Genomic DNA, 13,089 nt, shown 5'->3' on the forward strand with positions numbered 1-13,089 from the left:
CGGAGTAGAAAGGACTAAATATAGATTGATTCAAAATCTGCACATTCAGTTATTGCTAGAGCATGGTGAGAGCATTCATTCACTCACTGTTGATTTATTAACAAATAATTTGAACCCCTACAGCATATAAGACTTTGGGCCTGCGCTGGATAGACAGTGATGTGCAGGACTCTTCTTAGCAGTCGGGGTAATTTTTTAAAAAAGTAAAATGTACAAGCCATATTATAATGCCTTCAAGGGATTTGCAGTTTTGAAGGAAAAGTGAATTAAGACACCGACCATCACTGGTTAAGTAAGGAACCATTTTCTGTACAGTGTGCTTCCTGGAACAGCCTCGGCCATTTTGTCAACTTTTATGTCTCTCTTCAAATTCCTGGTATGTGTAAAACGCCACTTCTGTTCACTAAATTGAAGGTTTTCCGAGGTGCTGCTCCTCACATGAAACTATATCTGGCATCTATTAGAGCTTATTTTCAGACTATCCTGTGAACCACATCATGTCTGAATCATGATGGCAATACAGGGAATGTAGAAATGCATCTTAAATTTCAGGTTATAAGTATATAGTCTTGATCAGCACAAGAAAGGATAAAAATGGGTATCAGTCTCTGAATTAAGGATTTCCTTAGTCTGAACATTGTCATTTTCTCTCCATTTTAAAAAGAAAAATTCAGGTCTTCTAATGTTCGGAATGAAAATATTTTATTTAAAATAGATTGGATATCATTTTGCTTGGGTAAGCACTAATTGACCAGATAAATGTTTGACACCTGATCTTGCCATATTTTGTTTTCCCAAGTGCACTAAAGTAATTAAACGATGAAATGTGACTTTCCCATTTCTGCTACAGTTGCACCTTTGAGGAGAGGTACCAGTTAACTTACAATGTTGTGTACAGCAAACTGATTCAGAGATATATATATATATACAAATATATACATACACGCATATATGTATATTTATACATATGTGTATGTATGTATGTATGTGTGTGTGTATATTTATACTTTTCCAGGTTCTTTTCTATCATAGTTTATTAGAAGATACTGAGGATAGTTCTCTGTGCTGTATAGTAAGTCCTTATTGGCTATCTTTTATATATAGTGGTTTGTATATGTTAATACTAACCTCTTAACTTATCCCTCCTCCCTTCCCACTTTGGTAACCATAAGCTTGTTTTCTGTGAAGAGGCCCATTTTTAGAAGGCTATAATCAGAAGATAAAATTACCGTGGTACATATTTTCCTCAGATGATGCTTGTGTTTCATTTTTGACCCCATTTTGAATTCTCCTGTAAAAAGAAGCAGATAAACAAAATCTGAGGCCCCAGCAGTAAAATGTTGGCCTAGGAGGGGTCACCAATGTAATATCCATTCTCTGACACATGAGCCCCGAGGAAGTTTATGAAAATTTTCTACTTCAGGATGGAGAGTTGATGGCATTTGCCTTTTCTCTTGATTTCTTTCTTTTTTTTTTTGGCACCATATAAATAAATTTTCTTTATTTTTTAGTGATTAAGGGTAAAAAGTCCTTAAGGTCAAACTGTGGATGGACATGGGGAAATTGAAAGAGATCTCCTGTAATTTGGTGAGGCTTATATCTGAAAGCAATCCAAACAGAGTAGATACCTGTCACTTTACTCAATTTTCTTCTGGAAGGTATTAATGAGAGTGGCATCTTTAAAATTTGCAGCATTTTTGAATTATAGTGCAGCCCATTCCATTCTCATAGCTGGTATCTAGAAAATTTTCACTCTAGAGAAAATAGCCAGATGTTTTTGTGGGTGAGGAGTCCTCCTTTGTCAATAGATTTTTCCAGTTGGTGGTACCAAAAATCAGCAAAGGGAAAATCCTTGAGGTCTGTTCTGTTTGACTAGAGCCACTGTGTTCATCCTATTCAGGAAAACAGCATTTACCTCTCCCTAGTCTCTAAAACCTTTGCTTCTGATTGGGTTTTGACCCAGAGGAGCTCTGGAAAGCTGGCTAGCCTTTTCCTGGTCTGTAGAACCCACCAGGAGCTTGCCTCTCCCACACTTTCTCAGGCCCTTTATCATTGTATAAACTTGAGTCCGACTGGCTCATTTGAGAGTAAAAAAAAGAGGATCTTAATATATCCCAAATCACTTTTGGGTTGACTTTATGATACACTAGTTTGGACTAAATAGAAAGTTGTGATGTCAGTTTGACAAGGAAAACGACATTTTGCTTCAGTCTGAATAATGTCAGTGAATTAACGAATTGCTTTATTTAGACTCTCATCCTGCCATACACAAAACAAAAAGCAATTTGTTTTTGTAACATTAGAATCTAAATAAGAGGACAATGTCTTATTTAGTGTGTAAATATCATGACTTTGTTACATTGCAGTGCTTTATGAAAGAAAGGCATTTAGTTCATTAATAAAAAAGGGTTTTATGTATTTTTACTTCTAGTATTAATTTGGTCCCCAAAGAATAATTAATTCTTAGGGATCAAGAATTAAAATCCTTGTACAGATTTTAACTTCCTGAGCACACATGAAAGTGTGGTATTACCCAGAATTTATAGAGAGAAGAAAAGTTTTCCTAAATAAAATAGAGCTCTTAATTATGAGAGAGTTGCATCGATTTTAACAACTGAAAAATGTCAATTCTTAATTGAAAATATTAGTAAAGAAAATTTTACAATTGAGCCTTGTTACAAAAATTTGTCATCTAACAAGTGATGGCAAAAAAAGTCTGAAAGGAAAGTGTATATTTTAATAAGTGATACAGTTATACCCATACCAGAGACTATAAAATATCGCTAATAAAAGACTACAGTTGTGGTCATGGAAATATTGGACCCCTCATTTTACCAGTTATTATTTTTTACTTTATTTTTATTAATTTAAAAGAAAATGGATTTATTTATGAGGATGTAGCTGTCCTGAAACAATTTTTCTTAACAATTATGTATGAAAAAGCAATCAGAACTTTTAAAAAAATCTCATAGCATATATAGTGATGCAAGAAACACTCCATTAGGGAATAACGAAATTGTACCGGGATCCTCTAATGCAGTATGCTTCAGTATCATTCTTTTCTAACTTCTGTACTAATACTACACTTGTAAGAAGATTGCACACGTTGACATGTATGGCAAATGAGGAATTTGGTTTCAAAACACAGTGATTAAAAAATATCAAGACATTTGTATCTAATAACTCTAAACTCCCAGTCCATCCCACTCCCTCCCCTTCCTCCTTGGCAACCACAAGTCTGTTCTCCATGTCTGTGGGTCTGTTTTTGTTCTGTAGACAGGTTCATTTGTGCCGTATTTTAGATTCCACATATAAGTGATATTATAAGGTATTTTTCTCTTTCTGACTTACTCCATTTACTATGAGAATCTCTAGTTGCATCCATGTTGCTACAAATGGCATTATCGTTTTCTTTTTTATGGCTGAGTAGTATTCCATTCTGTACATGTACCACATCTTCTTAATCCATTCATCTCTTGATGGACATTTAGGTTGTTTCCCTGTCTTGGCAACTGTGAATAGTGCCAGAGTGAACATATGGGTCACATTGTTCTACAGCAGAAATTGACACAACATTATAAATCAACTATACTTTAATTTAAAAAGTAAAAAGAAACTGGCTGCCTGGGGCGGGGGGAGGGAGTGGGAGGGATCAAGAGCTTGGGGTTAATGGATGCAAACTATTGCTCTTGGAATGGATTTACAATTAGATCCTGTTGTGTAGCATTGAGAACTATGTCTCGATACTTATATCGCAGCAGAACAATGGGAGGAAAAAGTATGTATACATGTATGTGTAACTTGGTCCCCATGCTGTACAGTGGAAAAATAAATATAAAGATCAAATAGAATGTGTGCGAGGCTTAGAGAGGTTTCTGAGAGAGTTGAAAATTGTGCTCATATCTTTGAACATAGAAGGTAGAATGGTCCTGAAAATGTCAGATTTTTCTGCTTTAGTTGTATCCCTGAAAATGTACCTGAAGAATTACTAGCATGCTTCTGTGGTTAATTAGCAGGCACCAAATAGGGTTTCAAGGAAGACTCAGACATGACCATTATATCTTCAGCCTTCTTTCATGTTCTAGATTAATTAAATGTCCAGGTCTGTCATTCAGTGGGCAAGCAGTGTCAATGACATGAACATATATAAGTGACAGGATTTAGAAAAGTATAAAGAATGTAAAAGTCTGATCCATTTCATTTTGAACATGAGAAAACAGCCCAGAGAATTGAAGATGAGGTTTGCTCAAGGTCATCCAGTGGGTTAGGATCAAATCTGAAATTAATCCAGGTTTACTGGCTCTCCAACCTGGGGTCTTGCCAAGAGCCTATGGGCTGCTTCAGGTGATGTTTTTGTAGCCAGTGTTTCCCAGCTGCTTGTTTGCTGTGATGTTGCTTTTTTCTACTCAGGTTTTTGTTACTCACCTTGATAAGGTACCTCAAGTACCTTACAAGGCAATTAGAAAACAGCAGTCCACAGCCTGACCATGAAGACACAGTACTGCTTATGCATAGAGTCTCACCTTGGCATTAAGAAATAATTTTCCCATAGCCATGCATAGTGTTAAACCAGTCAGTTTGGCTCAATATACAGCAATTTTTCTCATGCCCTTTCCCACAGCCTTCACTTATCCTGCCCTCCAGACTTGCTGGCCAACTTGACAGTTCTCCGGCTGCCATGCACTTTCATGCCATTTTTCCCCTATTGCTCCAGTACTTCTCAATGTCATCTCTACAATCGCTTTTCTGTCTTCCAAAATTCTTTCTCATTGCAAATAAGGGAAAACAACACAAATGACCCAGTGACAAATGCACAAAAAAAGGGGAACAGTTCATTTATAGAAGAGGAGATGCAACTTGTTAATAAGCATAAAAATGTTCAACCTCATTAATACCAAAGTGCAAAGGCAAAGGAAATGCCATTTTTCATCTTGGAGATTAGCAAAGATATGTTTGCTAATAAGCACTATTAATGAAAATGGGGAATAAGCAACCTCATGAACTGTTGGTAAGCATGTATATTTACATATGCTTTCTGAGTGAGTAATTTGGCATTATCTATCAAAGTCAAAAATACGTGAACTATTTAAATCTTATTTAAATCTACCAAAGAAAATTCTAGAACTTGAACAGAAATACTCCCATGTACATTAAGAGATTGTGCATGTGTGTATATATATATATATATATATGTGTGTGTGTGTGTGTTTGTGTGTGTGTGACAAAAATGTACATGTTCGTGTGGCTGAGGTTGATGAGTGTTACACACAGGATAATTCAACCTTTATGTGGCAACAACAATTCCTTGCACTTAGGTGGTACTTGATAGAATCCAAAATAAATTCTTATTTATTTTTTCATTGGAAACTCAGGAATTGATATCATATAAGAATTTTTAAACTAAAATTTATATTCTGTCACATTTATGTGAAGTTAGTTTAGGCAAGGGAGCTGGATAAGAGGACTCTAAGAAATACTGCATGTGCAACCAGCTTAGTAACTGTTCATACGGGTGGGGATGCGGGAGGATGGGAGAGGATGCAAAATGGCAGAATAGGATAGAGGACAAGGGCTGTGGGTGAACAAGATAGGAAATGGACAAAAGTGATACCTTGGGATCACCCCCTTCTTTCCCTTCTTTGCCAGACATTTCCTCTCATTCATAAAGAAATTTCTCATCTGCCTGTTTAGGTGGGCTTTTGGGTTTTTTTGTTTGTTTGTTTGTTTGTTTTTTTCCTTATGAATAGAAGTTAGTGCTTTCTGCATTGCCATTTTAGATTTAACATTATTTAAAATTTTTATTGAAATATAGTTGACATAATGTGCTAATTTCTGATATACAGTAGTGAGTCATACACATACTTTTTAACCTTCTCTTCCATTATAGTTTATTACAAGATATTGCATATAGCTCCCTCTGCTATACAGTAGGTTCTTGTTGGTTATCTATTTTATATATAGTAGTGTGTATATGTCAATCCCAAATTCTTAATTTATCCCTCTCCCTACCCCTTTAGTAACCATAAGTTTGTTTGCTATGTCTATGAGTCTATTTCTGTTTTGTAAATAAGTTCATTGGTATCATTTTTTTTATGTTCTACATATGAGTGATATCATATGGTATTTGCCTTTCTCTCTCCGACTTACTTCACCTAGTATGATCATCTCTAGGTTCATCCAAAAGCCCATCTCCCTATTTAGTTTTGAAAATGATTAGATTCCTTGTGCCCTTCCTCAGACCCAAGGAGTTAGATGTCTGCAGAGAACCTTCAGATCAGGACCCCTTTCCAAAGACAGCATGACCTGTATTTATTCTGAATGATTCTGTACATTACATATAAAAGTATGTCATTTCACTTAACTTTATTTCATTTTTATCTATCTCCAACTGATTAAAGGAAATCAATATCCAGGGAATGAGCTAAATTGGGATGTTTATGCTTGATAAAATATTCAATATTCCAGTAGCTGAAGGTTTTTTTTTTCCTGAACTCAGAACAGTGCTGTGAAATCATCCTTCCATCTTATCTAAATATCTTATTGCAAAGAAACTCTTGCCAAAATACATAACCACCAACTTTTCTCTAATTAAGCCTTAAAGGAATTTTTTAAATTTTAATTTCTAGGACACAGATATAAACTTAAGTTATAATTAAGAAAGACATGGGCTTTTTTTTAACTTTTTATTTAATTTGCTGACAAATGGGACAACCCACTGTTGTTTTCCTCAATGATACTCTTCCAAAAGCAGAGGAGGAGTTGGAAAGCAATTGAGTTCTTTCATGAATGGTGGTCATAAAATACAGATACAAAACCTCTATGCCTGTCTCAGGAAATAATGACACATTTGTGAATGAGCTCAGAGCAGTTAGAAACACCTGCATCCATTTACCTATATGTACACCTATATAAGAACATACATTAACATCAGTTTTGAATAAAAGAGAGGATCAAAAAAGATCTGTGCTAACAAGAGGCAAGTGATTCAGGAATACAGTGCTGATAACATAGCAAATACATATGAACTGTAGAACTGGAGGATTCTGGTAGAGCACTTATATTTTGAGAGACAGAAAGAAGCGTAAAATTAGCAATCAGAGTTATAAGATCCAGATGCCAACTTTAGGCTGAACCTTACTTATGGTAGAGATTCTTAATTGTCTATATAATGACATTCTCTCCTTATTCCTTACTATGCCACGATTTTATTTTGGATAGCAACATGACCAACTACAAAAATATTTCCCATTCTCCTTTGCAAGCAGTTGTCATGTGACAGCACTGGCAAATGACGTATAATTAAAAGTCATAGGGTAGGGTTTCCGAACAAAATTGCCAAAGGGCTATAAGTGTGCTGGAACACAGATTTTTGGCCCTCCCCACTCTTTCTTCCCTTTTTCTTCCCAAAAGGGAAACAAAATGGCTAGGTCTGTAGTGACCATCAATGAGATCATGAACTGACCTTGTAGATGGGAGACAGACTATGGGCCACAGAACAGAAAGAAAGAAGCATCCTAGGACACAGACTTCACAGAGCTCCTGCATAAGCTCTAGACTGCCTACCTATAGACTCTGGAAAAAGAAAAATAACATCCCATTTGTTAAATCCACTGTGTTTCAGTTCAGTGGCTCTAGAGAAGGGATGTTTGGACCAGATAAGGCTTGTTAATTGAAGGCTTTTCTAATTCTAAGAATGTGGGGCTCTGAAATGGTCCCTCTGCTTCCACTAAAAACCATTAAGTAACACCTATAGAAACTCAGGGAGGCAGGCAAATCACCTACATAACACCAGAAGAAAATCAACAACAGCCAGATCCAACAGCAATACTTCCAGGAAAAAAAAAAAAAAAAAAAAAGGCCACATACACATGCCTGCAACTTTGCTCCTCAAAATTTTCCAGGACAAAATAATTTCTTTGAACCTATATTTACCAGACAAGTTTCCAAATGGATGAAATTGATGTGGAGCGAATTGTTCCGGGATTGCTCTGAACAGTAGCACAGAGAAATGATAGCAAAGCATAAATCAAAATTAACTCAAAGCTAGTTAGTCCTCAGATGAACTTTCCCCTTGGCCTTTATTGGTTCCTGTTCCTACTCATTTCTGCAGACTAAATTTCATCATACCCTCTTCCTCCTTCCTGCCTGACACACCTTTGTCTCCAGCCATATGAAACTACATGTAGGTAATGACATCATGCTATTTCTCACCTCTAACTTTTCCCACAAGCAGTTTCTCTGTTAGCCTGCTCTTTCCTCCTGTCTCCCTCTTCCGTATAACTCATAGCTGCCCTTCTGGACTCAGCTCTTGTTCTGCTTCTTCCTGAAAGCCTTCTGTTTTATCCTTCCCATCCTGTCTTCACATGTAATGGATACTATGTCTCCTCCATTTGCTACCTGGGCTTACCACTGTCACAAGACTTAGCACAGGGAGCTGTCACTGACTCCTTGTTTGTTCTGGAGTTGTTGGGAGCATGAACCATGGATGATGCATTTCTGATTGCTAAGCCTTAACACAATGCCTAGGACTTAGTACTCATTAAATAAATATTTGTTGAATAAATGGATGTCTTAAATTATTGAAAATGCTTTTGATATTTTCCCACATTTGCAATGCTTTGCTAGAATTGAAGTTAAGTAAAAATATGTCCTTAGGATAATTTGCAAAGTATGTCCTTAGGGTAATTTGCTGACATAAAGCCAGGAACTAACCAAGCTTCACCATGATGCTCGATAAACACTAAAGTAATTTAGGGTTGAACACATAGAGGAAAATAACTTAATGTAGAACTTTCTTCTACCTTCTCATATTTATGGCAAATTATTCTGGAGGTTTATAAATTCCCCCTATTTATTTTTCACAGGTGTTTCTGTATTTGAGGCCAGGTGGGCCCTGTGTGTGAACTAATTTATGATTAGGGATCAGAGGAATATGCCAGAGATAAAGAGCTGAGCATACATATATTTATTCATTTATAGTGCATTAAGAAGGCTGGTCTTCTTGCAGGAAATTGGCAGATTCAGTGTAACACCCTGGAGGGATGAGAAAGGAGTACCTGAGATGAGTGCAACAGCACTCATGGTGGACCTAACAAACTGGTCATAGTATTCTTTCACACAGACTCTATGTGTCTCCCCACCCAAATCTTTCCTGATGTAAATCACCAATCAACCATTAACAATTACAGTCAGCCTGTAGAATAAAAGCTCATTGTTATATCTGGGCTAGATAAGGGATTGGGAATCAAGAGAATTATTAACCTACATAGATATGAATTGCTATGTCTGTATCTTGGCACATTTAAGAGTATAAAAATTACCTAGAATGAGCAAATACCCTCTAGCTGAGGCATCTGCTTTCAGGAGTCAGTGTGTATCAGAATAACTCAGAGGGATTATTAAAACACACATGTTGCTGTTACATCCTCAGAGTCTTTGATTTTAGTAGGTCTGGGGTAGAGCCTAAGAATTTGCATTTCTAACAAATTTCCAGGGGTTGATGATGCTGATGATCTGTCTTGCTCCTATAGAGAAGGTGCTTTGAGAATCACTACCCTAGGTATTTCTTTCTTTTTATTCTTTTCTTTCTTTCTTTTTTTTTTTTTCTTTTTTGGTCTTTTGTCTTTTTAGGGCCGCACCTGCGGCATGTGGAGGTGCCCAGGCTAGGGGTCTAATTGAAGCAATAGCTGCCGGCCTACACCACAGCCACAGCAATGCCAGATCCGAGCTGCATCTGCAACCTACACCACAGCTCATGGCAACATGGGATCCTTAACCCACTGAGCGAGGCCAAGGATCGAACCCGCAACCTCATGGTTCCTAGTCAGATTTGCTTCCGCTGCTCCACGATGGGAACTCCATACCCTAGATCTTTCAATTAAGGTGATTCCAGTCCAAATTTGGAAGAAAGTTAAGAGATTGCAGAAATAAGTGAATACCTCCCAAGGCTAATTCTGTGTTCAGTCTAGGGACAGTATAAAGAAATAGAAAGCACATCCCTTTTCCTCAAAGAATGAAGTGTCTTTGGACTTCTAAGACAGACTCCCTGGGTGATCTCATTCCTATCCATAGCCTGACTGCATTTCTGTACTGAATATTAGTAAATATGTCTTTTTACTTTTGTTCACCCTCCTGAAAATCAGACCCGTGGATCTAAATGCTCACCAACTTTCCCATATATATCTTCCAGACCAGGGATGGCAAATATGTTTATCTCCTATGCCAACTAAAATTGATAGTAGCTGTGCTGAATTGAGAAAGATCTTGAAGCCAGGACAGGGTCAAGCTGAAAAAAATAAAAATAAAAACACTGATCAACTTGTTTGTCTGTGAGGAGCACTGGGAGCATTTGGTGTTTCCATCTGAGTAGGAAACTATAACATCCCCTGACCCAAATCATCCCTTCCTCCTCTTCCTTTCTCTTTCACCCATGAATTCAGGGAAGAGATTGGAAGGTGCCTTTTGTTCCCTTTAGGGCTAGAACCAAAGCAAGTATGTTCCGGAGCAAACGAACTCACTCTTACATAGTTATTTAATGCAAACCATCTTGCTTTAGAATTCCTTGTTCCGATATCCTTTTTTTTTTTTTTTTTCAAAGTATCTGCTCCCTCTAGGTTATGAGCTTTTACTACTGAATTCTGAATATCAACTTTGGGTACATCTCTATACTCTTACCTCCAAATTAATAACCAATGCTTAATTCTGCAGAAAATTTGCATCTCTACTAAACCCTACATTGTACTGAGCATAATATTCTCTGGTAATGGTACCACATCAACCAAGAAACTTACTCCTTCCTCTTTGTATCTTTCTTTCTTCAGTTTGATTACTTACCTTCTCCATTTCTTTTGCCATTTCTTTTGCTATTACCGACTTTCCTTAGTCCTTCTTGGCTACAGTCTCTTTCTAAACCAAAAATGTGCCCATCAATGCCCACTCCCAACTTATCTAAACTCTTAAATAACCACCCATTGCCTACAGTCCTGTTTTTCATATGTTCTTATCAAAAGGTCTATAATTCTATAGAGATAGGACATTTGTTTTGGATCAAAGGGGTGAGTTTCCTAGGCATGGAAGATAAAATCTTTTATTCTAGGCCAAGTAAAATTGATAGGGTTGGGTGAGGGAAAATACTTAAGTGTCTAATAAAAGTGGTACTACTAAGGGCAATGGTGCCCTTGTCTCTACTTCAACCAGAGTTGATTCTTTGATCTGTATTATATATTGGATCCTGTATAAGTTTCGCCTTGTGAAAAAAATATTTTAAAGATAGCCTCTAAATCTTTGGGGTGCAAGATAAAAATCTCCAAATATATAGGTAGTTGAGATTGTCCATGACCTAGTCCCCACCTGTCTTTCCATGGTCTTATATTATTATGTCATCTCATGTTCCCTTTAAAATATAAGTCCTTTCCAGCTTCCTTTTCCCCATGTCTTCACCTCTTTACATGTCATTCTTTCTACCTGGAAATGCATTTTTCATCTATTAGAGTCCAGAGCAAATATTAACTTCTAGGCTAAGTCAGACAAAACTTAGATCGTCTCTGCTCCAGTGATACTTGGCAAATATTGAGAAAACACTCTGGACCCAGAAACTCAAATTTCCTGGAGAAGGCAGCATCTCTGATTGCCCCAAGTCCCACCACCTTACCTGACACAGGGTACCTGTTGCTCAGTACATGGGTTAAAATGGATCAACATGAAAATAAAATTTTATGAAACATGTAATAACCTTGATTTACATTTGTATCATTTGATATTTGATACATTATATTTCAGTGCCATTCAGCGGTAGAAGTGGTCCAAAACTAACTGGCATTACATCCTGGCTATATAGCTTTGGGCAAGTTACATAATCTCTCCATTCTGCAGTTTCTTCCTGAGTAGGCAGATAGTAGCTGCCTCAAAGGAACGAAGTATTTGACACATGTAAATCACTTAGCAGAGCACCCAGTTCATTCAAAAGCACTCAGTATGTTAGCTAATATTATTATCCAACTTGATTGTTACATTTATATAACATTGATGAAGTTTATTTCAGTCTCACATTTCAACAACTGGGAATCTTCAGGACTTCTCCAAGTCTTTCAGCTTTTTATACAATCCTGTTTTTACATTTATTTTTATTTATTTATTTATTTATTATTTATTTATTTGCTTTTAAGGGCCACACCCACAGCATATAGAAGTTCTTAGTCTAGGGGTCGAATTGGAGCTACAGCTGCCAGCCTGCACCACAGCCACAGCAACGTGGGACCTGAACCGCATCTGCAACCTCACACTGCAGCTCACGGCAATGTGGCAATGCTGGATCTTTAACCCAGTGAGCAAGGCCAGGGATCGAAGCCACATTCTCATGGATACTAGTCAGGTTCTTAAGCCACTGAGCCACAACGGGAACTTACAATCCTTGTTAATTTTAAAAAATAGCCAATGAAATGAATAGATTTTTAGGCTATATTTAGAAATTTTGAGTGATGAAGATATTTTCTAAAATAAGCTGAGTTACTAAGGCTATTTTTACTGTGATCTATATTGCAACTCATAAGACATTTGTAAAAAATCCAGTAGAGATGAAAAATTCATTATGCATACGCATTTCACTTTTTAAATTGCCTTCTAATTGCCTGTTTAAGCTTGATTTTAATTAGGGTATACTTTACAACCAATAAAATGGATAAGTGTTCAGTTCAATGACTTTGACAAGTTTTCGGACCCCTGTAACTACCATCACAATGAAGATACCACATATTTCCATCACCCAGGAAGTTTCCTCATGGTTCTGCCAAGCTAAGCTCCACAGTATCCATCCAGAGAAAGCCACTCAGTGACTTATTTTAGCAGATTCGTTTTAACTGTTCTTGTATTTTATGTAAATTGGATCATGCGGTATATACTTTTTGTGTCTGGCTTCTTTCATTTAAGATCATGTTTTCGAGATGCAGCTATGTTGTTGCATTGATCTCTATTCATCCCCTTTTATTGAGAAACATCCTATCACATAAATATTCCTCAATATGCTTAGCCACGTTCCTGTTGATAGGCATTTGGGATGGCTTCCAGTTTGGGGCAATTATAAATGAGGTTGCT

This window comes from Phacochoerus africanus, chromosome X (genome assembly GCF_016906955.1).
Source record: "Phacochoerus africanus isolate WHEZ1 chromosome X, ROS_Pafr_v1, whole genome shotgun sequence".
Lineage (NCBI taxonomy): Eukaryota > Metazoa > Chordata > Mammalia > Artiodactyla > Suidae > Phacochoerus > Phacochoerus africanus.